We start from the raw sequence: 27819 nt of genomic DNA on the forward strand, positions 1-27819 counted from the left end.
CTCCATAACAAGAAGACAATCAAAAACAAACAAAAAAAAGTGTTAAAGCAGACAAATTATTTGAAAAGATACATAACTTGGACAGACCCTGCATAGCAGAAGACATTCACGTGGTAAGTAAACATGTGCTCTGCAACATTAATCAATCATCTGGGAAATGTGAGTTAAAAAATATCACTGGTTCAAAGCCAGCCTCAGCAATGGCAATGCACTAAGCAACTCAGTGAGACTCTGTCTCTAAATAAAATACAAAAAAAGGGCTGGGGATGTGGCCCAGTGGTCCAGCGCCCCTGAGTTCAATCCCTGGTACAAAAAAAAAAAAAGGAGGATAATGAAATATCCATCATAATTGCTAAAATTAAACAGATTGTTAATGAATTTCTTATACAAATGGAATTCTTATACATCTTAAACAAGAATCTTATACATTTTAGGAAAAAAAGGTCTGAAAGTTTCTTACAAAGTTAAACATACACTAACTTGATGTTATGATCTGGATCTTAAATGTCCCCTAAAATTTATGTTTTGAAGGCTTGATCCCCAGTGCATCAGTGTTCGTGTTTGGTTTATGGGGGGGGGGGGTAATCTTTGGAAGGTGATTAGATCATGAATGCTCAGGCCTCATAAACAAATTAATCTCCTTATGGATTCATCACTTAATGGGCTTGGAGGGGTGGTCTTTGCTATAAAGGCAAGCTCTCTTTCTGTTTTCTGACCATCATGAGATAATCAGCTTTGCTTCATCACATATTTCCCACTGTGACGTTTTGCCTTGTGATGGACCCAAAACAATGGGGCCAACTGACCATGAACTAAAACCTGAAACCGTGAGCCAAAATAACTTATTTCCTGTTAAGTTGTTTTTATGTTTGTTATACTGGCAAAATGTTGGCAAGAAGTAGAACATCCTGACCTCTCTTATCCTATTAGTGGTTACATGAATGGGGCATACATATAAAACAGTTTGTCATTATCTAGTAAATTGTGCATATACTACTTCACCAGTTCTAGGCATAGAAACTTGTAAATGTATATGAAGAAATATATGTAGGAATTTTTCAGAAAATTGAAAACAGTTCCAATATCCAACAAAAGAAGACATAAATTGTGCTTGCTGTATTCAAATAAATCATAAGAGATGGATTTCATAAATGTAATTCTTAGTGATAAAACCAAGTGACATAGAATTCTTCCAATATAATTCTGTCCAAAATCTTGCCAAAATTAAACATCATACTGACCATACACACACACACACACACACACACACACACACACACACACACACACACAAGAAAGTAAAGAAAAATTTAGGGTAGTGGAGGAGAAGGCATGAGAAAAAAAATTGGAATGGGAAAGGCCATAAATGAGACTTCAAAGTCTTGAATAATGTTTCATTTCCTAAACTGGCTAGTGGGAAAACAGGTGTTCATTTTATTATTTTTCTTTATAACTTACACATATGTTGGAAGTATTATTTGATATGTATTCAATTTTAATAGTTTCTTCAGAAATGTAAATTTTAGAGTTAAATAATCTTTATGGATGCATAATTAGCAATATATTTAAAATGTAAGAAACATTTGTGATATCATTAATCCAGTCATTCATTCGAGTGTTTATCAAATGCTTGGGCACACACTGATATGGATATGATCTTGGTTGAGGCTTTATTTAAAGGCTACAGTTTTGGTAGCTATCTTAAAAATGAGTTAGAAAAACAACTGAAACAAAAAATGTTTATAATTCATCTTAGAAATAATATAAACCTTCTGTCAATATTTCTCAGAAGTTATGCCATTATTGCTTAAAGAAGGGAAGGAAAATTATGGATTTCCACTTAAGGGGAAGAGTAAATGAAACCATCAGGAAAGACAAAAGTGATTTTTTTTTTTTCTCTTTGAATCTCCTTCAAGTAGAATTCTTTTAAAATATGGGCCAGACAACTGGGAGGGCCCAGCTCCCATCTCCTTCCCTAAATGCTGACCGGCTGGCTTCCAAAGGCACATTTTTATGAATTGAATTGATTACTTGACCCATCATTGAATTTAATTTACAATTAGGTCATGGAGATTGTATCCCATAATTTATTCTCTTGAAACTTAACTGATAATTCTCAGGGTATTGTGGCTAACACCTAGATCTTAAAGCTGTTTTGTTGAATTCTAAACATTTGAGGTACTTATAAATTTTTCATCTCAACATTTCAGGCAAAATCTGTGAAAAGTTTTCATTAAATCAACTTTCTAGAAAATAAAGGTTGAACTCTGTAGCTATAATATGGCCCTAAATTTGTAGCTTAAGGATTTACCCCAATTCTTAACTCTATTAAGTATCCCAACATTCCTGTGGATACCAAATAATAAATTCATAGTGTTAGATATCTGGCAGGATGACAGTCTGATCCCTTATATGAACTATTTAAATATTCACAAATGCAATTCAAAAGCCTTATTGCTTCATTTATCACAGAAAATGCCAGAGTTCTGTAATATTTTGTTAAAAAAACTACTCAACTTGTATGAATTCTCATAGAAATGACCACAAATATTATGCCAATTTAATCCTAAGTATTGAAGTTAGGGTTCTAAATGACATTTAATACTGTGATTTATTTTCTATCTTAAGCTTTATAGGGCATAAAACAAGATCCTATCCGTTCATATTGTTTTTTATTTTTAAAGATCCTGAGTGATGATAAAAATCTAAGCTTAAGAACCATCAAATGATTTATGATATTTCATTTATTTTTCAAAGGGTTGGGGTGTTACCAGTAAGCCTATTAGAATTGTAAGTTTAAAGTTCCATGATTTTAAAAAAGGCCAGCTGAATAAACAAGTATGTGAGCTTTGTAATTTAATTCCAAATGATTTTTTTAATACTTCAAAGTTCCAAAGGAGGCAATTTTTCTTAGGTCATAAATAGTTGTTTATGTCATTATGATCTCAAACTTTCTAGTACCATAGTACCATTCAAAATCTACTTTTTAAAATATTAATACTTCTATTTCATGTTTGTTACAACTTCAAGATATCTTTTTCTTTTTTCTCCTAAAAAAATCTCACTTTCTCCATGAATTGACACTAGTAAAGATGGAATATGGAGAAACTGGAGGAAGACTACTTTTGAAAAATTATAGTCATAGATGGGCAATCTAATAATTATCTTTGAAAATGTATTAAAAGCAGTTTAATGCTACTTTTATTATTTTTTTTGTTGCTAGGGTGGAACCCAGGACCTTGTGTGTGCTAGGTAAGTGCTCTACCACTGAGCTACATCTTCGGCCATATTAATTGTTATTTAATTACACTTTTAAGTTTGGAGTAATTGTAAATCCACATGCAGTTATAAGAAATAAAACACACACACACACACACACACACACACACACACAAGTTTCTCATCAATGGTAACATTCAGGATATTAACATTGATACAATTTAGATCTTATTTAGCTTTCTCTAATTTTTTTAACTTATTTGTATGTCTGTAGTTAATTCTCTGCAGTTTTTATGACATGTGTAGCTTCTTGTAGCTGCTACAGTTAGTATGAACATTTCTATCATAAGGATTCCTTATATTGCCATTTTATAACCATATTAACCTACCCTCTGACTTTCCCACCCCTATCCCTAACTTTTGGAAAATACTAATCTTTTTCTGTTATTGTTTTTGTTTAATAATGTGTAAATGCAATATCTAACCTTTTGGGATTGACTTTTTTCACTGAATATAATTCATTAAGATTCATTCAAGTCATTGCATCTATCAATAGTTCATTCCTTTTTATTGTTGAATAGTATTCCATTAAAATCTATTTTGATTTTGTGTATATATACATATAAAATGTAATGAGATGATGTGAAATGTCAGTGTTTAATTGTTGAAATTAGCCAATTAATTAAAATGTCAAATGTTTTGTTATTTTAGTTATTCAGATTGGATTTATCTATACATTTACATACTAAGTTCAGATGAATTATTTACCTGTATACTGAAAATATATTTCCAGCATTGGGGAGGGGTCATTTTATTGCCTAACTCTTTCTGATAAAAACTGCAGGTTTGGAGATGCAAGACCATTCTTGTTTCAATTCCTGCAGATTTGCTCTTTCCGTCCCCCAAGCCCTGCTTATATAGCCTGCAATAACTAACTCTCTTCATATAGCCTGTTGTTACCCAAGTAAATCTCCTTACTCTTGTGCTTATGCTTGCTTCTTCGACTGAGTAATTGTCTTCTTTAAATTCTGGATAGTTGAAATACTTCTCTCTTTCTCCCTTCTAAATGCACTTTTCCTTGCTGTGCCATGAAGGAAGGCATAGAGCACTGAGTATAAATAAGTATTTGGCCTCCTCTGAAAGGCCAGGGAAAGCTTCTCTAAGGAGGGTACAATGAATCAGGTAATCTGAAGAGGGAATAGGAATTAACTGAGAGAAGAGAAAGAGGAAAGAACATTTTAAACAGGAATGGACATGTACAAGACCCCATGGTTGTAAGAAGCAAGGCAAGCAGGAGGAATTGGATTTTGATACTTTTTATAGTGAATCTCCTGAATGTTCTCCAGAATATGTGAAATTTTAGTCTTGATATGCATTTTTTAGCGAGGGACACAAAAATATATTAAGAGACTTGCCCAAAGTCAGGTAACAAGTGAAAGAGAGGATTTGAATGCAAGAAATTTACCTCCAGGGCCTACACTCCTATACACTGCCTGTGGCAGGCAGACAGAGGTCCATAGGTTTATAGGTCTGGAATTCAGAGAAGAGGTGTGGACTAGAGATTAAAAATACCAGAATAATTGTTTTTAATTTGTATCAATGAGGTATGAATAAAGCTATAGTTATGGGTGAGGTATCCTAGGGAGTGAATATAAATTGAGACATGATTCTTACCTTAAGGTGCTTTGGCATTCAATAGCCAAGTGTGGCCAGAAAAGCTGAAAGGAAAATAAGGGTTTCTAGTTTGTTTAGGTTAAGGAAAAAGAGTAGATTATGAACAGCATTTGTTTTTCTGTTAAAATATTCAGATAAATAACAAACAGCATCTATGGATGAATCCGATAAAAGTGATTTTGGAAGAGTGGTATGGTAGAGCTCAAGAGCATATCAAGACTTAGGAAGAGTAAGAACATTTCAACAATTTAAAAAATTTATTTTTATTTTTTAGTTGTAGCTGGACACAATACCTTTATTTTATTTATTTATTTTATTTATTTTTGTGTTGTGCTGCATTTTGAATCCAGTGCCCTAAGTGTGATAGGCAAGCACTCTTCCACTGAGCCACAACCCCAGCCTCATTTCAGCAATTTTATAGAGAAGATTATTTGAAACAGGTAATATCTAGATAGACCTGTGGGCTGCAGCTAGAGAAAATGTGAGGACAAATTGTTTTGGTTTTGTTGTTTTAATAAGAGAAACTTGTTTGTTTAAAAGCCAGTGTGAGAGATTGAATATAAGCAAGAGAAAGAATAATGTTTTGTGTAAGAAAAAACAGGATAAAATAGAATCTGAGGCATAGGCAGGGGCTTGAACTCAAAAGGAGAAGGGGCATCCCCTCTATTAGGTCAGATGAGAAGTAGGAGGGATCAGAGCCTCTTAGGTACGTTGTATGTGATACTGGGAAGATGAATGACTTTCTGTCTGACCACTTCAGTTTTCTCTGGCAAATAATGATGAAATGAAGAGAGGAGTTGTAGTCCTGGAGGTTTGAGGAGTTAGTGGAGAAGGCTTTGTATTCATTCAGGTGACTTGCTCTTGTGTTTCTGAAATAATAAGGCAGTGGGTTTCTTAGTGGACCACAAACACCCCATTCCCAGCACTTGCACGCCTTGGGGAGATGAGGATTTATAGAACACAGATAGTTTGGAGCTATGTTGATGCAGCTCTTCTTTGTGTGCCCATTGCTTCTGAAAATAAGGTCAGTATTAAAGCCTAGAAAGAAATGAGGAACTTAGGAAGTGCTATACTATAGAAAATTCTAAGCACATTTTTGTACAAAGCATTTGCAGTAATTGAAAGTTTTTACTGAGAATCTTAAAAGTACTTAAGATTATGGACATGTTATATTATATTTTGCCTCTTTTAAAAGATGTATTTTCTATCCACATGACTCCTTAACCTGCTTTTTAAGGACAGGGCCTGTATTACTAAGCAAGCTGCTGAGTGTGTGCCCTTAAGCATTCACTAAATAAATGGTGAGAAAAGTATGAAGTATTGCAATTCAATTGTTATTGTGGGGTATATTTTATTTGTTGAGGGGATTTTTTTTTTTTACTAAAACATACTTTTTTGTAAACCTTTACCAAATATATTTGAAATAACAGTGATTCCTACCCCGCTTTTTTTGCTGAGAGACTTACTCTGCCTTGCCCAATTAAAATGTATTTATATAATGTAATCAAGTACCAGTTATAAATGTCATTTTTTTAAATTATGAAAGTTTCTATTTGCTTGAACTACATTATCTTAGGATTTTGATACTTTTTATAGTGAATCTCCTGAATGTTCTCCAGAATATGTGAAATTTTAGTCTTGATTTTTGAAGGAAAATTCTTGACAATAATAGTTTTAATTTAGACTCTATTAATTTAGAATTGGCTTAAGAACAACAGAATGTTTACACAACAATGCCTTAAAAATACTAAAAGGTATTTTATTTTCACTGTCTTTATCAAGAATACTATAGGTAAAAAGATAATGTGTCTCTGTAGATGAAGTAGTTTTCACTATTATAGAAATAAAGATTTTATGTAAGCCAGTGGTTCTCAAAAGAGAGTGCTGTTCAGCTCCTGCTAAGTAGATCGTTTTGTTCCAGTCAGATTTGGCAGTGTCACATCCTTCGTCTGCCCATTCTTTGCCCACCTGTGACTATAGGGGGCTTATTCTGGGAGTGGATGAAAAAATGTTCTATTCCATTCTTCTGAACATAGACTGAAGGACTACAGGAATCTAAGTATTTGCTGAAGCACAGTATTCTTGTCTCTTTCTAAGTGCACCCATCACTTCTTCTTCCCTTCATTGACCTTAATGTTCTCTATTTTCCTCTCCAAGAACTTGCTTCTTCCAATCTACTATCCTTTAAATATGCCGTTTCCTCTTTCCTGAGCCTGTTGCATTAGTTGAATCTTCTTCCCCACTCCCATCCATGCTAACTTTGGGAAAGCCTTCAGTGTTTCTGCATCCAGCATGTCCCAAACATTCGTAGAATACAGAGAGCTCCTTTCCAAGAAGTGCCCACTTTAACCTAAGGAGCTTTAGTCCTGTAAAAAGAGTAAATTTACTTGACAAAGATAACTGAAAAATTTCTTTGCATCCCTATGTATGTACTACTACCCTACTTGTGTAGATATATTGCAATGTGGTCACCAAACTTGGAAGACATGGTGTACCAGTTTAAAAGCATATTTTTCGATTCGGATCTATTCTCCATAGTGGTTACCATGACTGTATGAGCCAAAACTCCTTCTGAACTACCTTTACCCTGTTTTAGTTAGATCATATAATTGCTGTCATTAAATTTGGAACATTAATATTCCTTCTATCATTAATATTGACTTTTACAAGTGTGAAGATAATTCACCATGCAGTATCAAAAAGCAGAATATTTTTATTACTTCCTAAAAGAGCTCATATGATGAAAGAGTTGCTGTTCAAGATGATGAAGAGTGAATAGGATTGAGGACTAGGAAAAGAAACTTCAAGTAAAAAGTTGTCTGGGCCAGGCTCAGTGGTACACACCTATAATCCCAGCTGCTCTGGAAGCTGAAACTGGAAGACTGTAAGCTCAAGACCAGCCTTGGCAATTTAGAAAGACCCTGTCCTAAAATAATTTTAATTTTAAAGGCTAGGGATATAACTCAGTGGTAGAGAACTTTCCTAGGAAGCACGATCCTGGGCTAATTCCATACACACACACACACACACACACACACACACACACACACACACACACACGAGCTATTGTCTGATATTTATTATTTCAGATATTATATTCTATTTTTCAGAAATATGAAATTTCAATCCACAATAAGGAAAGTTAGAAACTTTTGAAGGATTTGGAAAGTGATGTAATTTTCCTGCTGCCCAAGTAATGATAACAATGATTTAGTAGCAGCTTCTGGGAATTATTTGTGAAGGTACTAACTGTTGATTGCATAAAATCATAAACAAAAGTTAGGCATTTCTTTAGATTTGTTACTTCATATAGTTTAACAACTAGTTTTAAGTCATGTCCATATACATAGATTTTGAGAAATCTGTGCTTTACTAAAGTGCTAAACTTTTATGTTAATAATAAGATAAGGCAAATGTCTGTATAAATTTTGCTTACGATCCCAAATACTGTGTCATTCTTTTAAAAAAGCATGTAGGTGTATAACATTACAAATAATTTTGTTTAGTATTTTTCCCTTAAGAGTTTGAAAATCTCATTTTTTCCCTAGGTGTGTTGAAGAAAACCTGTATATATTATCTTCTATACGTTTTGACAGAAGTAACCACAAATTTCATGCAAGAAGAGTAGAGGGATTTTATTATTTTTATTAAATTTTTTACACTGATATAATTGTCTTAATTTCTAGATTCGCCTCATAAGGCCTATTTTCAAAAAATCAACTGTAGTGAATACTACTTTCCTGAGCATATTTTATAAATGAAGTTTCTTAAAATCACAAAATGTATTTTTTGTCCTATCAAGTGATACAATGGTTCTTTCAAAAAGTGCTTGGGCTGACTAAATTTCACTATTAGCTGTTTGAAAAAAATTATTTTCACTGTGCATGTGTATTTTTTATATTCATAATGCTTTGCAGTAATTTATTTAAGATAAGCCAGTGAAATTGATATGCAGTTAATCAGGGAATATAGGACAGCTACATTCATTTCTTACTTTGCTCTCCTCAGAATCCTACAGAAGAAATGCATTAAAGATCAACTCAAAAGTGGAGATATGATTGTGCAAACATCTTACCATTAGGATGATATTAGATCGCATGTTGAGCACCCTCTTAACTACAACTTGATCTTCAATCCCAGATCCAACACTAAAGCAACTAGACCCAATACTCACAGTACACACCACCCCAAAAGAACAGAATACACATTCTATAGACTAGACTATTAGGCTATAAAACTGTCTTCAATATGCATAAAAAATATGACAGTAATAAAAAGTATGTTATCTGCCCACCACAGAATACAATTAGGTATAAGTAACAGAAGGAGATTTGGGAAATGTACAGATATATGAAATTAAATGATAATTCTAAATAATCAATGGATCAAAGAAACAAAGTATATTAGAAAATACTTTTAAGATAAATTAACTTGTAACACATCCCAAAACTTAGGGGAAACTAAAAAATGACATAGGGAGATTAATAGCTATACATGCCTGCATTGTTTTTTTTTTTTATAAATGATCTCAAATTGATAACCTGACCTGCCTTAAAACACCTAGAAAAAGAAGAACACCCAAACAAGCATAAGGAAGAAAATAATAAAGAGTAAAACACATATAAATGATACAGAGAATAAAATCAATAGAGACAAGTCAATGAAAGAAAGTTGGTTCTTTGAAAAAATCAACAAAATTGATGACTTTTAGCTAGACTAATGATGAAAAAGGAGACTACTCAAGTTACTAAATCAGCAGCAACAGAAGAGACATTACTATTAACCTTAAAGAAAAATTTTTAAGAGTTATAAAGAAATACTAGGAATGGTATGCCACTGGGTGACTTAGACAAAATGGAGGATTCTTAAAGGAGAAAAAGTATCAAATGTGACACAAAAAATAGGAAATCTGGACCTATGACAAATAAAGAAATTGAATTATAATACAAGAAACTCCTCATCATTAACACACACACACACACACAAAAATCCAAGCCCAGATATTTTCACTAGTAAATTATATACAAAATTTAAAGAGGAATTAACACCAAATTTTCACAGATTTTTCCAAAATATAGGAGAGCATACTTCTAACTCTTTCTAAGAAGCTGGTATTACCCTGATGACAAAGTCAAACTAAGAAAACCAGAGTTCAATATCCCTTAGGAATATAGATGTAAAAAACCCTTAACAACATAGAGAAAACCAAATGATTATAAACCAAGACCAAGTGGGGTATATCTCAAGAATTAGTCTGAGATCCTACGCCTAATAGGAAAAAGTAGGCCCAAATCTTCATCATGTCAGATTAGGCCTCAACTTTCTTAACAAGACACCTAAAGTGCAAGAAATAAAATCAAGAATTAATAAATGGGATGAACTCAAACTAAAAAACTTCTTTTATCAAAAGAAACAATCAGTGAAGAGAGCCTACAGAATGGGAGCAAATTTTTACCATACATATGTCAGATGGAGCACTAATCTCCAGGTTATGTAAAGAACTCCAAAAACTTAACACCAAACAAAACAAACAACCCTATCAATAAGAGGGCTAAGGAGCCGAACAGACACTAATCAGAAAAAGATATATACTTTTTTAAAAAAAATAATTGTTACTTCTGCATTTTATTAATGGTAAATTATTAAATATTGGCTAGTGTTTTCTTGATGGAATGTTTTTTTTAAAGAGAGAGAGAGAGAGAATTTTTAATATTTATTTTTTTTAGTTTTCGGCAGACACAACATCTTTGTTTGTACGTAGTGCTAAAGATCGAACCTGGGCCACACGCATGCCAGGCGAGCGCGCTACCGCTTGAGCCACATCCCCAGCCCAAAAGATATACATTTGATAAACAAATATATGAAAAAATGTTCAACATCTTTAGTAATTAGAAAAATGCAACTCAAAACTACTCTGATTTCATCTCACTCCAGTTAGAATGGCAGCTATTATGAAGACAGACAACAATAAGTATTGGCAAGGATGTGGGGAAAAAGATACACTCATGCACTGCTAGTGGGACTGCAAGTTGGTGTAGACAATATGGAAAGCAGTATGGAGAATCCTTAGAAAACTTGGAATTGAACCACCATTTGACCCAGCTATCCCTCTCCTCAATTTATACTCAAAGGATTTAAAATCAGCATACTATAGAACGCAGCAGCATCAGTGTTTATAGTAGCTCAATTCACAATAGCTAAATTGTGGAAGCCACCTAGATGCCCTTCAATAGATGAATGGATAAAGAAACTGTGGTGTATATACACAATGGAATATTACTCAGCATTAAAAGAGAACAAAATATGGCATTTGCAAGTAAATGGATGGATTTGGAGAATATCATGCCAAAGTAAGCCAGTCCTAAAAAAACCAAGGCCAAATGTTCTCTCTGATAAGTGGTTACTGATTCATTTCAGGGAGGGAGGCATGGGAAAATGGAGGAACTTTGGGCAAAGGGGAGGGAGGATAAGGTGGGTGAATGGGGGCAGGAAAGACGGTGGAATGAGGTATACATCATTACCCTAGGTACATGTATGACTGCCCATATGGTGTGATGCTACACCATGTACAATCATAGAAATGTAAACTTGTGCTGCAGTTGTTTACAATGAATCAAAATGCATTCTGATGTCACATGATGTCTTACTAGGCATAGAGAAAGCACTTGACAAAATCTAAGTTCCTTTTATCATAAAAACACTGAAAAAAATAGGAGTAGAAGGGAGCCTCTTCACCCTGATAAATGGAAATTATGAAAACCTTGTAGTTAACATTGTACTAAGATTAGGAACAAGACACATTTTTGTTCTGTTTCTCCTTCTGTTCAGCATTCTATTGAAGGTTCTAACCAGGACAGTCAGGCAAGATAAAGAATGAAAGTCACTCATATTAGAAAGGAAGAAATAAATCTTTATTTGTATAGGACATGATCTTATATATAAAAAAATCTTAAGGAATTAACTGAAAAACAGGTAGTACTAATAATAAGTTTGGCAAGGTTGAAAGATATATGGTCAGTATGAAACCAGTTGCATATATACACACTAACAGTGAATAATCAAATTAAGAAAACAGTTACATTGAGAGTTGCACCAAAAAAGAATACTGAGAATAAGTTCAACAAAAGAAGTGTAAGACTTGTACACCAAAACTTTTCTAGAAAATGTTTCCAGAGATTAAAGACATAAGTGAATGGGAAGATTTCCCCATGTTCTTTAATTGGGAAACGTAACATTGTAAAGATGACAGTACTCCCTATTCAGCACAAACTGTATGGAAATCTGTAGAGCCCCTTTTGCAGAAATTTATAGGCTGATTCTAAAATTCATATGGAAATACAGGGGGCTTATAATAGCTGAAACAGTCTTAAAAAAGAAAAATGTGGAATACTCATACTGCTCAATTTCATGACTTATTACAAAGCCACAATAAATAAGGATAGACATGTAAATAATAGAATTAAGAGTCCAAAAATAAACCTTTTTATTTATGGTACACTGATTTTCAACACATGCAGTTAAATGGGAAAAAATATTGTTTTCAACCAGTGATCCTGGAACAAATGGAGATTTACATGCAAAGAATTGGCACATGCATGTAATTCCAGCGACTTGGGAGGCTGAAGTCAGGAGGACTGCAAATTTGTGAGCAGCCTCCAGCTACTTAGCAAGTCCCTGAGTAATTTAGTGAAATCCTATCTTAAAATAAAAAGGGTTGGGGATGTAGCTCAGTGGTAAAGCACCTCTGAGTTCAATCCCTAGTACCCAAAAAGAGAAAGGAAAAATATAATTAAAAACTGGACAAAGGAATTGGATCAATTTATATATATTCTTGTGAGTACATGGAAAATATTCAACATCTTTAGTGTAATTAAGGAATAACTATAGTCAAATACTATATAATCAAGAAATGGACATTAGTAAAAATATGTAGAAATTGGAATCCACATGTGTTACTGGCGTGGATATAAATGGAAATCTTCTTTGGAAACGTTTTTTCAAAGTTTAAATATAGAATTTTCCTATGACTTAGCCTATATCTTATACCCATATGGAATATACCTATTCTATGCCTAGATATAAAAAGGTTATATTTTATGGTATATGAATTATATCACAAGCATGAATACTGAGTTCTTCCCAGGTTTTCTATTACTGTGTCAGATATTTAGGGTACCATGTGAACACAAAGGCATGTGAACCCTTGCCCTTCTAGAGCTTCTTGTCTGTGAGGAGTTCAGAATCACAGTTGTGGTAACTACTATAAGGGAAAGATAAAGGGTTCACTGAAACTATTTACAATATCTGAACCAGAATAGGCCAGGGGACAGTTCTCCTAAGGTAATGATTTTGTCTTGAGATCTCATTATGGTTTGAATCTTTAAATATCTCCCAAAGACCTGTATGCAAAAGGCTTGCTTGTTTAGTTGTCAATTTTTAGCACTGTTGGGAAGTGGTGGAAACTTTTGGGAGATGGGGCCCAGTGAGGGGAAGTTAGGTCACTGGGGCATGCCCTTCAGGGGAATATTGGAACCCTAATTCCTTCTTCTCTCTTTGCATCCTGGCCACGATGAGGTGAACAGTCTCCTCTGCCATGTGCTCCCACTACCCATGATATAGTGCCTCATTGCAGGCCCCAAAGCAACTGGTCTGAAACCTCAGAAACTGTGAACCAAAATAAATCTTTGTACGTTTAAGTTGATTTTCTCAGGTATTTTGTCACAGCAATGGGAAACTGATTAATAACACATCTGAAGGATGCATCCAGGATATCAAGGCATAAAAGGGGAGAAGAAAGGAAACAATACAGAGAAGGGGTCCAACATGTATAAAAACTGTTGAGAGAATGTTGGGTATGTTCATGAAACTGAGAAAAGTCTAGTATGTCTTTGATACTAAGTGAGAGGCAAGGCGTATAGGATGAAGCAGGTCCAGATTAGACTACAAGTCCCAATAGACTGTTATGGTGTCTAGGGGGATGGTAAGCTCTAATTTTTGTTTTAAAAACATCACTGTGGTTGTGTTGGTTAGAGAAGGGGTGGGATTAGAAGCTAGGGTGACCAGTTAAAAGTATTCAGTGATCTAGGGAGGGCATGAGATAGCAGTTTGCACCAGGTAGGAGATGAGGAAAAGTGGACATATCTAAGGACTTGGGTTTTTACACTGGGGATTTAACTCAGGGGCACTTTACCACTGAGCTCCATCCCTAGCCCCTTTCATTTGTTTTATTTTGACACAGGGTCTCACCAAGTGACTTAGGGCCTCACTCAGTAGCTGAAGCTGACTGATAATTTGTAATCCTCCTGCCTCAGCCTCCCAGGTTGCTGGGATTACAGGTGTGAGCCACCATGCCCAGCTTTCTGAGGACTTTTTTGGAGATAAAATTGACACAATTTTATAAAATTTGTGGAAGTAAAGGAGAACAGGTATAAAGCATGGCTGAAATATTTTGAAAGTAAATGAGTTGAAGGGCCATTTCTAAAGCAGAGAGTTCCCCCCTCAGTATACACATTGTTTTAAAAATTACAAGTAACATGAATGATCTTTTGTCTTCTGTGGAGAAATACCTCTTTTTTACCAAAGCAGTCACATATAGAATTATGCAGTATACTGATAACAAACATTTTTAGAAAAATATAAATTTGAGAAAATTAGATTTTTAAATATTTGACAGATGAAATTTTTTTTCTGAGAGTCTGTTTTTCCTAGTCTACAACCTCCGTGTCATTATGATGTACTTGGCCCAGTGCTCTAGAGATCATCTGTCATTTAAGTTTCCTCATATGGATGTAAGTAATGAAAATAGACTCTAAAATAATTTTCTGGCATATAACTACCTTCCAATGAGGAATATCTGGAATCAATTCAGTTTTAGTAATTTCTTATTTCCATGGCCAAAGTCCTAAACTGTCAAGTTCTTCAAGTGATGTTTTATTCTGTAGTTATGTGGAAATGATACCATTTTTTTCAAGTTCTAAAAGCCAATTTGGCAATTCAACACAATGTTGAAATACATTAATTTTTTTTCAGATGACCCCTAACTAGACATTGGGCAGTTAGATTTGGAATGCCAGCACACACAGAACCAACAGACAGATAAAGACCTTGTGGGGGAAAAAAAGAGAATGTGCACAAGTGGGTTGTTATTTAAGTTATATTGTAGCTGTTATAAAAAGGGTATCTCCCTGGTTATTAGTGTTTTATTGTTAATGTGTCAGTGGCAGACAAGCATTATAAATCTACAAATGCCCTTTGTACACAAAAAAAACTTGAGGGAAACTTAAATTAGAAAAAATGAAGAGTAATTTAGAAAAAAAATAATAGTGACCTGCCTTTCCAATTTTCTCTTTGGGGCATTTGCACCAGCATTTGTTCTCATGAGCCAGCACAAACTAGAAGGAGTCAGGTACTGTTCCTAATTTTCCATGAGAATGCTGAAGTGCCCATCCATTTGAATCAACTTTGTCATTGTCAGTATAGGCACAATCCAAAGATTAGCTTAACATTATTGATGAGCTTTAATTATCTTATGTGTTGTTCCATGTTCTTATTCTTTTGTGCATTTTAATTTCTGAGAATTGGAATTTGAAATGGAAACTTTAAGAATGGAGAAATTTCAAGGTTGGAGAACAGAACCCTGTACCTGTCTATAAGCATCATCTATACATTTACTAGCAGTGTGAGCTTCAATAATTTACCTAACCTCTCTGCCTAAATTTTCTTATATGTAAAATGGGATTCATTAAATACTCATCCTATTGCTTTGAAGAAAATTAAATAAATTTGCATTCAGTAAAATGCTTAGAACAGTTTGCAACACTATAATATCAAAATAAAAGCTAGTTCCTGCTACTGTTTTTATACCAGTAGCACAGGTCTCTAACTCCCACTGGAAATTAAGAGCTTAATGTTGGTGGAGGTTTTTTTGTTGTTTTGGTTTTGGGGTTTTTTTTTTTTTTTTTTTTGTATTTGTTTTTTCTTTTTGTTTTGGTGGAATAAGAACAAGGTCACGTGGCTAGTAAGTTGTATAAACCAGGTTTACTGAACTCTTGGATTAGGATAAGGTTTAACAAATGGCTTGCAGACCAAATTGGTTTTGTGTCACCTACAAGCCAAGAATGGTTTTTACATTTCTAAATTATTAAAAAAACAAAAAGGTTTTATGATTCATGAAAATGATATAAAATTCTATTTCAGTATTCATAAATAAAGCTTTATTAGAATTTAATATCATTTATATTATCTATTGCCAGTTTCATGCCACAACAGCAGAATGGAGTAGTAACAACAACCATAGGGTCTACAAAACTGAAAATATTTTCTAACTGATCCTTTACAGAAGACATTTTTCAATTCCTGCTCTGTTATTAGCCTGCTGATTAATGAATAAGTTCATACCTTTTACCCTTCTTGTTTTGACAGAAAGGTATATGCTTGCATAAAAAAAGCATGACTTTAATTAGTCATCTTTATTATTATTAGAAATATTTTGTTTTGATTTGATTTTTTTAAAAAAGTATAACTTTTCACCTTGGTTAAAATTCTCTTGAAACTGGAATACAAGTTTATGAGTAGACTTAATTCAGTGTTTATGGATTGGTGAAGTATAGATATGTCAAAAATTATACACATTCACTAAAGGGTATTATGATTTGGATTCCTCTTGAGAATTGTCATAATCTGTGTTGTGTTGTTTAGGATATCTGCTATCCCCTAGTTCCTTTTAAAAGTTTTTCTTTTAATGTAAGGAATTCTGAGATAGTCAATAAGAACTTTGCAATGATAACATACCTTAAGACTATAATAGTATGCTCCCGTTTCAAGAGTTACTTGTTAGGTTTTTTAAGGCTTTGACTTTATGACTCAGAACCTAATATTTATAAGGTAGCCAAAACTCTAGAGTCTTTGGCATTTGTGCTTAAAGAACATGAGCTTTAATTTTGTTACACTGATCATTTAAACAAATAACCTTTTCTTCCATCCTTAGGATATTTTTAACTCTATGTGGGTCTTGTTGTTTGCTGAGTTAAGTAATCATTATTGGGAAGTATTTTGTCATTAAATATCTGTAAAATCTTGTGTCTTCTTTTGCTCAAGTTTATATCTTCTCAAGTGGATAGGTTTGAAAAATTCTTCTTCAAGGTCCTGAGACTTATGGGAACATGACATGTGGACCTTACCCTTATAGAGCTTTGAGTCTATTGGGAGAGTCAGATGTTTAATGTTAAGTATGATTGCTGTTGGAAAAGAATGAAATTATGCAAAGGGGATATATAAAAACATGGAATAAATAATGTGAGTAAGTCAGAATCTTATTTCTTTGAAATATTTTTTCTTTTGAATTTGTGCTGATTTTTTAGTCTGTTAAGTTGAAATTATTTGTAGTTCAGAAAAAGTTTTGAAACAATTTTAAGAAATTATATATATTGCCCCTCTTACTCCTACAGGCACAGTCTACTCAATTCCTGTGTTAAATAGTTGATGAATGGACTTCATGAGTTTGATTTTGCCAAAAATTTATTTATTGAATCTAATGATCACTGTGAAATTAGAAGGAAGAAGATAGAAAAAGTGAGAAAAGGCTTCCATTTAGTTTAATTACTACTTGAAAATCAAAATAACTATTTTTCCTTCTTGAACAAAAATGTTTAAAGTAGATTCTTGCTAAAGATTCTCCCCATTTGAACATTACTTATTGTTTTGAGTGTAAAACGGACAGTTGTATAGTTTCATACAAATACTTGCCTTAACAACAGGGATATTTCTGAGAAATATGTCATGAGGCACTGTTGTTATAAACATCATAGTATCCTTATACAAACTTAGATGGTATGTCCTACCACACACCTAGCTATATGGTATAGCCTGTTGCTCGTAAGCTACAGTACAGCATTTTACTGTACTTAATACTGTAAGCAGTTGTAGCACAGTGGTATTTGTGTGTTAAAATGCACAAATTATTCAGGGATACACAGTGTTCCCCAAAAGCTTATGATTTGATTATGAGAGGTCTGATCAGTGGATTAATCCATATGCTAGATTAATAATTTGAAAGGACTGCTGTACTGGGTGATAACTGGGAAGGTAGGGTGTGGCTGGAGGAAATAGGTCACTGGGAGAGTGCCTTTGGAGTTTACATTTTTGCCTTGATGCTTAACTCTCTCTCTCTCTCTGCTTCCTGGACATGAGGTGAACAGCTTTCCTCTACCACACCCTTCCGCCATGATGTTCAGCCCCCACCTCTGGCCCAGAGCAATAGTTAACTGACCATGGACTGAACCTCTGAAACTATGAACCCAAATAAAAATTTTCTTCTCTAAATTGTTATTTTTGGGTGTTTTGATCATAGCAACAAAAAATTGACTAAAACAAAAACTTAGAAAGGGAACAGTAAAAATGAAAAATGGTCCACTTATATCATGAGTACAGTTGCAGAGCTAGAAGTTGGTCTGGGTGAGTGAGTGAGCGTGAGTGAATGTGAATGCCTGTGATGTTACTGTACACTGTGGTAGACTAGAAACACTGTACACTTAGGCTACACTGAATTTATTTTTTTTAAAGTTTTATTTCTTCAATAATAAATTACCCTGAGTTTACTGTAACTTTTTTTTTTAATTTGTGAACTTGGTAATTATTTTTAACTTTTTGAGGCATTTGTAATAACTCCGTTTAAAACACAAATTGTAGAGCCAAACAAAATTAAATCCTGATTTTACATCCTTATTCTATGAGTCTTTTTCTCTTTTTAATTTTAATTTTTTTACTTAAACTTTTTGTTAAAACAAGGCACAAACACACACATTAGCCTAGGCTTACACAGAGTCAGGATCATCAATCATTTCTGTCTCCACCTTTACTACATCTTATCCCACTGATGGGTCTTCAAGGGGAATAATAATAACAATGACTATAATAACAATGCCTCCTGCTTTTTAATAAGTAGCAGGATTATGCTCTAAAATAACCATTAAAAGTATGGTATAGTGAATACAGAAACCAGTAACATTGTTATTTGTCATTATCAGGCATTTGTAAATATATAATTATGTGTGCTGTATTTTTTTATGGAGGACAGTAGGTTTGTTTACACCAGTAGCACTTAGCTCTCTACAAACACATGGCATGTAAGCATGACTGTGACGTCACTAGGCAATGGGAATTGTTCAGCTCCATCACAATCATGTAACCACTGTCATGTATGCAGTCTGTGACCAAAGTGTCATTATGCACTGAATGACTGTTACATTTATATGTTAGTTATACATATACAGTGTGTACATACATATACACATACATATATGTATATTGTACAAAGAAAAATGGGAAGTCCTACCAACACAAGCCCCAAAAGTAATCACTAGTGACAATTTGACATTTCTTTATGTGAATATACCATTATTTATTTTTCTTTTCAAGACACATTGGATTAGAACATATCTCTTCTACGCCTTTTTTAAAAATAGTTTTTTAGTTGTTGATAGACCTTTATTTTATTTATTTATTTGCAGTGCTAAATCCAACCCAGTGCCTCACACATGCCAGGCAAGCGCACTGTTGCTGAGCCCCAGCCCTAGCCCCTCTACAGCTTTTTTCGCTTAAGATTATTTCATGAACCTCTTTCTCTGCAAGTATTCATTGAGAACCACCTATAATTCTAGATCTACTTTATTCTTCCTGTTCTTTTTATGTTGATAATGTAAAGTTTTACATCTGCACAGTAGAACATTTGAAAGGTTTACAAAAGAATTTACATTGGAAAATCAGTTTCCCTCCCAAATATACCTCTCAGTTTTTCCCTTTCCAGAAGCTACCACCAAAACGAATTTTTTCTTTTGAAATCATCTACCTATTTATCTGTTTATTCAGGACTAGGGACTGAATCTATCAAAAGCCTTTTTTATTTTGAAACAACGTCTTGCTGAGTCATCCAGGCTGGCCTCAAACTTGTGGTCCTCCTATCTCAGCCCCTAAGTTGCTGAAATTATAGGTGTATGCCACTATGCCTAGTTATCCTTTTATTTTTATATGCTGTTACTTTTTTAGACTAAACTGCCCTCGTCACCCAGTCATTTATAGAAAATCCTAATGCTGAGTGAATCTACTCCAGCAGCCAGTTTTGTGATATTGGTATTTAAGATTGTATGACAAAATGACAAGAGATTTCTTAATAGTTATGTTTCAATTTCAGGTTTCATACTATATTTTTGAGAGATAATACAATCTGTGGGAGAAAAGTCTTTGTCAGCACTTTAAATCCTTTAAGTGTAACAAATGTTCCAGAAGCAATCCCACAAGTCCCTGGGTGCCCCAGAGCACTGCCTCCCACACCCTTCATCCATGTCTGCTTGTCTCACTGTTGATATTATGCATATAACCATATCTTAGAGAGTACAGGAATAAATAGACCTCCTACTTAAATCTCAAAGCTAGTTTAAAGGCTTATAGCTAATTTCTTTGATGCTAATTTTTAATTGGATTGTTTTAATCTGAAACTATATGGATTAACTTGATTTTTCCAACTTAATTCTGATAATGCCAGAGTGTGGGGAATATGGGTTGCCTGGGGTGGTATTAGATTGAAAGAGGGTGAGAACCTGCCAGAACCAGCCTGGAGCTGAAATGGTATTCATTGAAGCTCTTTTCTGTAGCACTGGATCTTTTTGTCAGCTGCTAATATTTGGGTAGCCCTATAAAAAAGATTACCTGAAAAAATCCTGACTTTCTAATGAGCTAACCAGAGAAGATAGGGTGATAGTTGTTTAGGGGATATAGAAAGAAATGAACCAGATCCAGTTTTGAGAGTGGCAGTGTTCATAGCTCTGAGACCTAGGTTTGTACTTCCCATTTATAATACTTAATTTTTTACAAAATGTTTCTCAAAAATTACATGTGTGATTGTTTAGATATGAGGTGTCCTTGAAAAGCTCCTGTGTTAATGCTGGAATATTCAGAGGTGAAATAATTATAAGAGCTGTAACTTAATCATTCCATCCCAGTTTGAATGGACTGACTAGGTATTAATTGTAGGTAGGTGGGGCATGGCTACAGAAAGTGGATCACTGGGGATGTACCCTGGTGAGTTCATCTGCCCTCTGGCCCCTTGTCCTTGTTCTTTCTGTTTCCTCGTTGCCATGAGGTGAACAGCCTTCCTCTGCTGCAGCCCTTCCACCCTGGTGTTCTGCCCCACCTTGGGCCCAAAGCAATGGAGTCAGTCTACCATGGACTGAATTTCTGAAACCATGAGTTTGGTCTTGTCAGACATTTGGTCACAGAAACATAAAACTAACAACATGGAAATGCAGTGTGAAAAAGTAAAAAAAAAAAAAAAATAGACCTATGCTATATAAGAAGATACCCTCTTACCCAAAAACATTATTTAATTCCTTCTTTTTGATATAATATCTGATATATCATTTATAAATATTCTTTAATTATTTTATTTTTCTTTGTGATTGGACACATATAACACCTGACTTAAATCCATTGTGCTTCCAGTAACAGTTTAAAAAAATCTTCAATGATTGCCATTTTTGCTTAATTATATGTTGTTTATCAGACCTATGCATAATTACATTTTCTCTTTATTTCAGTTAAAAAAAAAAAACGTAAAATTTACCATCTTGACCATTCTTAAGTGTACTCCTCAGCAGTGTTAAATGTATTCACACTGTTGTGAAAACAAACAGCTTTTGATGAAAATTCTCTACAACAACTCCCTGTTTCTCCTGTCCCCTGCCCATACCAACCACTATTCTACTTTCTGTTTGTATGAGATACCTCAGATAAGAAGAATCATACAATATTTGTTCTTTTGTGACTAGCTTCATTTAGCATAATGACCTCAAGATTCATCTGTGTTGTAGCCTGTCTTCCTTCCTTTGTAAGGCTGAATATTATTCTGTTGTATGTGTGTTTTTTTATCTATACTGTTGTTAGACCTAGGATTGACTCATCTTGGGGCTTTTGTGAATAATGCTGCCATGAACATGGGTGTGCTTGTATCTCTTTGAGATCTTGCTTTCACCTCTTTGGACATAAACTGAAAAGTCAAATTGCTAGATCATATGGCATTTCTAACTTTAATTTTAAACCACTGCCATACCAATTTCCATAGCAGTTGACCATTTTACATTTCCATCAGCACTGGACAAGAGTTCCATCTTTTCCATATCCTCACCAGCACTCATTTTCTGGTTTGTTTTGTTTGTTTGTTTGTTTGTTTGTTTTTGTTTTTAAAATAGCCATCCTAATGAGTTCCAAGGAAGTGACTGTGATTTTGATTTGCATTTTCTTAATGATTGGTAATATTGGACATCTTTTTAATATATTTGCTGACCACTTACATGTCATCTTTGGAGAAATGACTATTAAGATCCTTTGCTCATTTTTAAATTGGATTGTTTGTTGTTGTGAAGTCATGAGATTTCTTTATAAATTTTGGATATTAACATCTGATGTGATAATTATAATTTGCAAATACTTTTTTTCATTCTGTAGGTTGCCTCTTCACTCTCCTGATTGTGCCCTTTGATGCACAGAAATTTTATCTGTTTTTATTTTGCCTAGGTTGTTGGTATCTTACTACATTTATATTAGATTATTCATCCCAACTAATTTTTCTAAAATAATAAGAACAAAATGTAATGAAATATTTAGATAATTATAAAATCACTTTTTGATGCACTAGCTGAGAATGTTGCTTCATCATCCAACATGCAAATGTGCACATTTGGACTACAAATTGTAGTTTGAGATGTGGATTTATAAAGAAATTGATTATGGGAACATTATCAAATATTTGAAGATAAAGGATCAGGAAAGTGTTCCTAATCATGTCCAAGTTGGAATCCCTGATAATCCACTAGGAACTGTTGTAGAAATCCTTACAAGAAAAGAGTGGTGCTCTGTTGCCTTGTGCATTCTTTTTTTTCTCTTCTTTCCTCTATAATAATGCTTCATATTCAGTTAATACCTCTAAACAAACAATTCAAATTTTTTATTCCAAGGTTAACTTTCAAATTTAGAGAAATAAAATATGTTCTTAAAGTATTTGACTTTATCACAATTTAAATTTTAATATATGATTGCTTTGGGGGGTTGTTATTAATTATTCATGACAGTAGAATATATTTTGACATATTATACATATATGGGATATAACTTCTCATTCTTCTGGTTGTACATGATGTGGCATTACACTGGTCGGGTATTCATATATTCACATAGGAAAGTAATGTCCAATTCATTTTACTGTCTTTCCTCTTCCTGTTCCCCCTCTTCCCTTTATTCCACTTGATATGATTGCTTTTGATCAGCAACATTTACACTAATTAGTAGATATTGATTATCAAGGCTTTTAACAATGCACAAGAAGTACTGTATACATCTTTTTTCACTTCATCAGGAACCTAAAGGACTAGTTCTTGACTGATTTTTCTGTGTCTTCTAAAATATTTAAACTAGAATTTAAAGGATTTTTTCTTCACATGCTATTTCTCCTTTTAAAGTAATGTTGCCATTGTTTCTTTTTCTTCCTACTTCCTTTTTCTTTCTTTCCTGATTGCTACATTTTCATTTTTTCCCCTCCTCATTAGTCTTAAACAAATTTTGACATACCTCCTTGACTAATGTTCCTTTCTTCCCTGCCCACTCAAACTCATCATTCCTAGCCTTGGCTCTCATCTCTATTCTCCAGTGTTTGTAAGGGTTAAAGTGAGCCTATCAGCATCTGTGTGGAAATATCCTAGCATTTAAAGAACTAATGCTAGGAAAGTTTAGAGAACTTTCCTAGCATTAGAGAACTACACAGTGAATACTACTCACCTGCTAATCAGATGGTTATCTATCCCACCTGGTGCTCAGGCTATATGTTATAAAGTGGTCAGAACCTGAATCAGCAGGAAATCACTAAGTTTAAATGTTGCTGCTAGACCATCTTATCTTCCAAACACATAAAGCAGTTCGATCCTTAGAACCTTAAGCACAGAAATAAGCTACTGAAATATTGAGATATTTTCCCCTTTTATTTTCTTTTAGGTTAAAATAGTAGTGCTTATAAACAAATCCTCAGTTGACAAAACAGGAGAAGCATATGACAATAGAAAATAAGTGAAATCTGTTCCTAAGTAGGCAGTGAACCGTGGAAGATGTGACTCTTCATGTAATAGTCTACCCATGTGAAATTAGAAGTTTTTCCTTCTTAAATAAAGTCTTGTAACAAGTATAGCATTTTCTGCAAAAGAGTCCAGCTATGCTAATTTTATTACATAAAGCCTTCCAGCTAAGCTTTAGGTGAATGAAAATTCAGGTTTTTGAGTGGTTACTTTATTCTATAGTTCTCTGGTGAACCATTTTGCTCTACCTAAGACTGTAGTAATCTTATTTGAGAAATTGTATTCATTAGCAAAAAGTACCAAAATATATTTAGCTGGGGTCATAGTGTTTAATTGTAATAGTTTATTATGGTAGCTACTATAATTAGTTTCAGATATTACCCTCCTTCCCACAGGACAAGGTTCTTCTAGTTTTTGATGCCTACTTAAGGCATGAAAACGACAGCAAAATTAATGTCATGACCTTTTTAGCCTGTTTATAGTTTTTCCGTGTAGTACCCTAAAGGACTTAGGGAGCAGTGTACATCTAAAATAAAACACTTAGTAGGGACAAGTTAAAATTGAGTTAATTGGGTTCACCTGATCCTCAGCTGGTAGAACCTCAGTGAAGAAAACATTTCATATTAGACAAAGGAACAAATGTTTATAATATAAAATTATCTCTAAAATGTCTGTATGCTCTATAATGTCTTTACAAAAAATTTAAAAGACTACTTTTTCAAATATGTAGGATTTTTTTCCTTTTTTGTTGTTTATCTTGTTTGTCTTTTTTTAAATTGGGGAAATCACTGTCTTTTCATATTCCTAGCAAAAAAAAATGTGCTAATATCAACTAAGGGATTACGCTCCAGGAGCACTAACACCTTCCGTTCGGTAGTGTTGGGCAGCCGCACTTTCTTACAACTGACACTTCTTCCCTTTTCTGATGCCTCAAGTAAGACTTTCTATAAACAAGCATCCTTCTAAATCCTTGAGATGTGAACACTGGTTTTCATTTTATTGTCAGGGTTTGTATATTTCAACAAAGTCCAGTGTTTGCATGTTCAACTAAAGTTGAGAAAAACATGTAGGTATTGTAGAATCTCCTTAAAGGCCTGTATTTTTCCCTCCTTTCTTTAAAGCTTTTGGATAATTAACTGAAAAGTGCCAGTGGCAGTTTTTGCAAATAGTGTTTTTGAAGCATTTTCATATGTTGTTGGATAAGTGGTACAACTTCTTTGAATGACAATTTGCCAATATCCATAAAAATCTTAAATTGACCTGGCCCAGAAATTTCTTACTGTGACTTTGTCCTACTATTAGACTTGTGCATGTTAGCAAAGAGTGAAAGCCTGAAAACAATCTAATTATCAATAAGTGGGTTAAGAAATAGTAGTACCATATTACTCAACCTGAAAGAAGGATGAAATTATGGCATTTGCCAGTAAATGGGTGAAACTGGAGAATATCATGCTAGCAAAATAAGCCAGTCCAAATGTTTTCTCTGATATAGCCAATGCTAATTCATAGTGGCCAGAGTGGGCAGCAGAGGCGCAGCTAGGGAAGAACAGAGGTACTTTGGATTAGACAGAGGGGAGTGAAGGGAGGGGAGTGTTCAGGGGTAGGAGGCACAGTGGAATGAATTAGACATTATTACCCTATGTGCATACTATTGATATAATTCTACATCATGCACAACTAGAAGAAAGAGAAGTTATACTCTATTTATGTATGATATGTCAAAATGCATTCTACTGTCATGTATAACTAATTAGAACAACAAAAAAAAAAAAAAAAAAGGTGTACCCCAGGGTTGAGGTTATAGCTCAGTGGTAGAGCAATTGCCTATTATGTGTGAAACCCTGGGTTCAATCCTCAGCACCACATAAAAATAAATAAATAGCTCAGCACAGTGGCACGCGCCTATAATCCCAGTAGCTCAGGAGGCTCAGACAGGAGGAGTGCGAGTTCAAAGCCAGACTCTACAACAGCGAGGCACTAAGCAACTCAGTGAGACCCCTCTCTTTAAAAAATACAAAATAGGGCTGGGGATGTAGCTCAGTGGCCAAGTGCCACTGAGTTCAATCTCTGGTTCCCCAAACATAAATAAAAAATAAGTAAATAAATAAATAAAATACAGTTATTGTATCCATTAACTTAAAAAAATTATATGCTATGTTCTTTCTTGAATGAGGAGAAAATATGGTGAGTATATAGGAAGGAAAAAAGTACTCTTCAGTGATTAAAAAAAATAGAAAAAGAAAGGAAGAAAGATGGAGTGGAAGGGCTGGAGATGTGGCTAAAGCGGTAGCGTGCTCGCCTGGCATGCGTGCGGCCTGGATTCGATCCTCAGCACCACATACAAATAAAGATGTTGTGTCCACCAAAAACTAAAAAATAAATAATAAAATTTTTTTTTCTCTCTCTCTCTCTCTTTAAAAAAAAAAAAAAAAGAAAGATGGAGTGGAAGAGTGGTTCCATGTAATGAATCGCTATTTAGCCTTTAAATGAAGAAAATCTATAAGTTCTGATATGGAAAGGTCTTAAGAATAGGGCTGGGGTTGAGGCTCAGTGGTATAGCGCTTGCCTAGCACGTGTGAGGCACTGGGTTCAATTCTCAGCACCACATTTTTAAAAATAAATAAATAAAGGTATTGTATCCATCTACATTTAAAAATCTCAAAAATATATTAAGGGAAAAAAGAGCATCATGTATAATTTGCTTCAAAGTGGGAATGAGAAGAAAGGGATGGGACATATTTCTACACATTATCTTACATATACACAGATTGTTCCTTAAAGGATACCCAAAAAGGTACAGCGTGTTACCTCTAAGGGAATAAATTGGGAGAACAGAATGAGAGGCAAGCTTAAATTTTTGCTATATTCCTACATTTACTATTTGAACTTTTGCCCTGTACATATTTTTTTAACTAAAATACAAACATAGTGTTAAAATAGATTTTGAAGGCTTAGCAATACAAGAAAATGTTTGTTATTTATTTTTGGTGCTTGGGATTGAACCCATTGAACCATGTACTTCATGTCTACCAAGCACATATTCTACCACTTGGCTATACACCCACCCCATAAATACATCCTTAGAGCAGAATAAAAAATATATACATATACATTATGATTGCATGTATTACAAAACCAAAACAAATATTAAAAGTATACGGAAGAAACTAGGAATATAACAAAACATTAATAGTATTTTTATGTCAGACTATTGAAATTATGAATTTTTTTCTTTGTTTCACACTTAGTAATGAGGTAATATTTTATTAATGGAAATGTAAAAAGTACTAGTCTTAAAATGTATGTTTTAAATAATATATATATGTTATCTGAATATTGCTATGGTTTTTCAAAATAATTTTTCACATTACCTTAATGTACACTAACAGAAATTTTTTGATAAATGAAAAAATAAGATTCCAGAATGCTGTATTTTAACCTGAAACCTTTTTTGCTCCAAGTTCTGTTTCAAGGCTTGTTAATTTTTATTTAGCTTTTTCTATGTTGGAAATAATCATTTTATGATAACCTGAGTGATTGATAAAAGCCCTTGGGGGCAGGAAATAAAAAATGGTTAGGGTATACTGAAAAGGTATATCTGTGACTAGAGTGCTCCAAGTAAAATTAAGTTTGAATTATTTTCAGAAGAAGAAAAATCACCAGATTCTGTATTAAGAAGTAATTCACACAGCCATGGAACATGAGGAAAAATATATAGCATGAATAATATTAGGAAATGGAGCAAAGAAGTGTTCATTTGCTTAGGTTTGTTTGTTTGGGGTTTGAGATAGGGTCTCCCTTTGTTGCTCAGGCT

General features: G+C 33.9%; 1 protein-coding gene across 15 annotated transcripts in view; it reads left to right on the forward strand.

The window, feature by feature from the left end:
• The window catches only part of Znf438 (zinc finger protein 438), a 168329-nt gene that overhangs the window by 101181 nt on the left and 39329 nt on the right, over nucleotides 1-27819 (forward strand). For 12 of the 15 annotated variants that reach the window (XM_005334293.5, XM_078023448.1, XM_013362380.4 and 9 more), the window contains one exon: nucleotides 3224-3252. The exons of the other annotated variants lie outside the window; for them this stretch is intronic. The gene's annotated coding sequence lies outside the window, so the exon portion shown is untranslated. The remainder of the gene's footprint in view (nucleotides 1-3223; nucleotides 3253-27819) is intronic. 15 annotated transcript variants of the gene reach the window in all.

Source organism: Ictidomys tridecemlineatus, chromosome 10 (genome assembly GCF_052094955.1).
Source record: "Ictidomys tridecemlineatus isolate mIctTri1 chromosome 10, mIctTri1.hap1, whole genome shotgun sequence".
In the NCBI taxonomy this organism is placed as follows: domain Eukaryota; kingdom Metazoa; phylum Chordata; class Mammalia; order Rodentia; family Sciuridae; genus Ictidomys; species Ictidomys tridecemlineatus.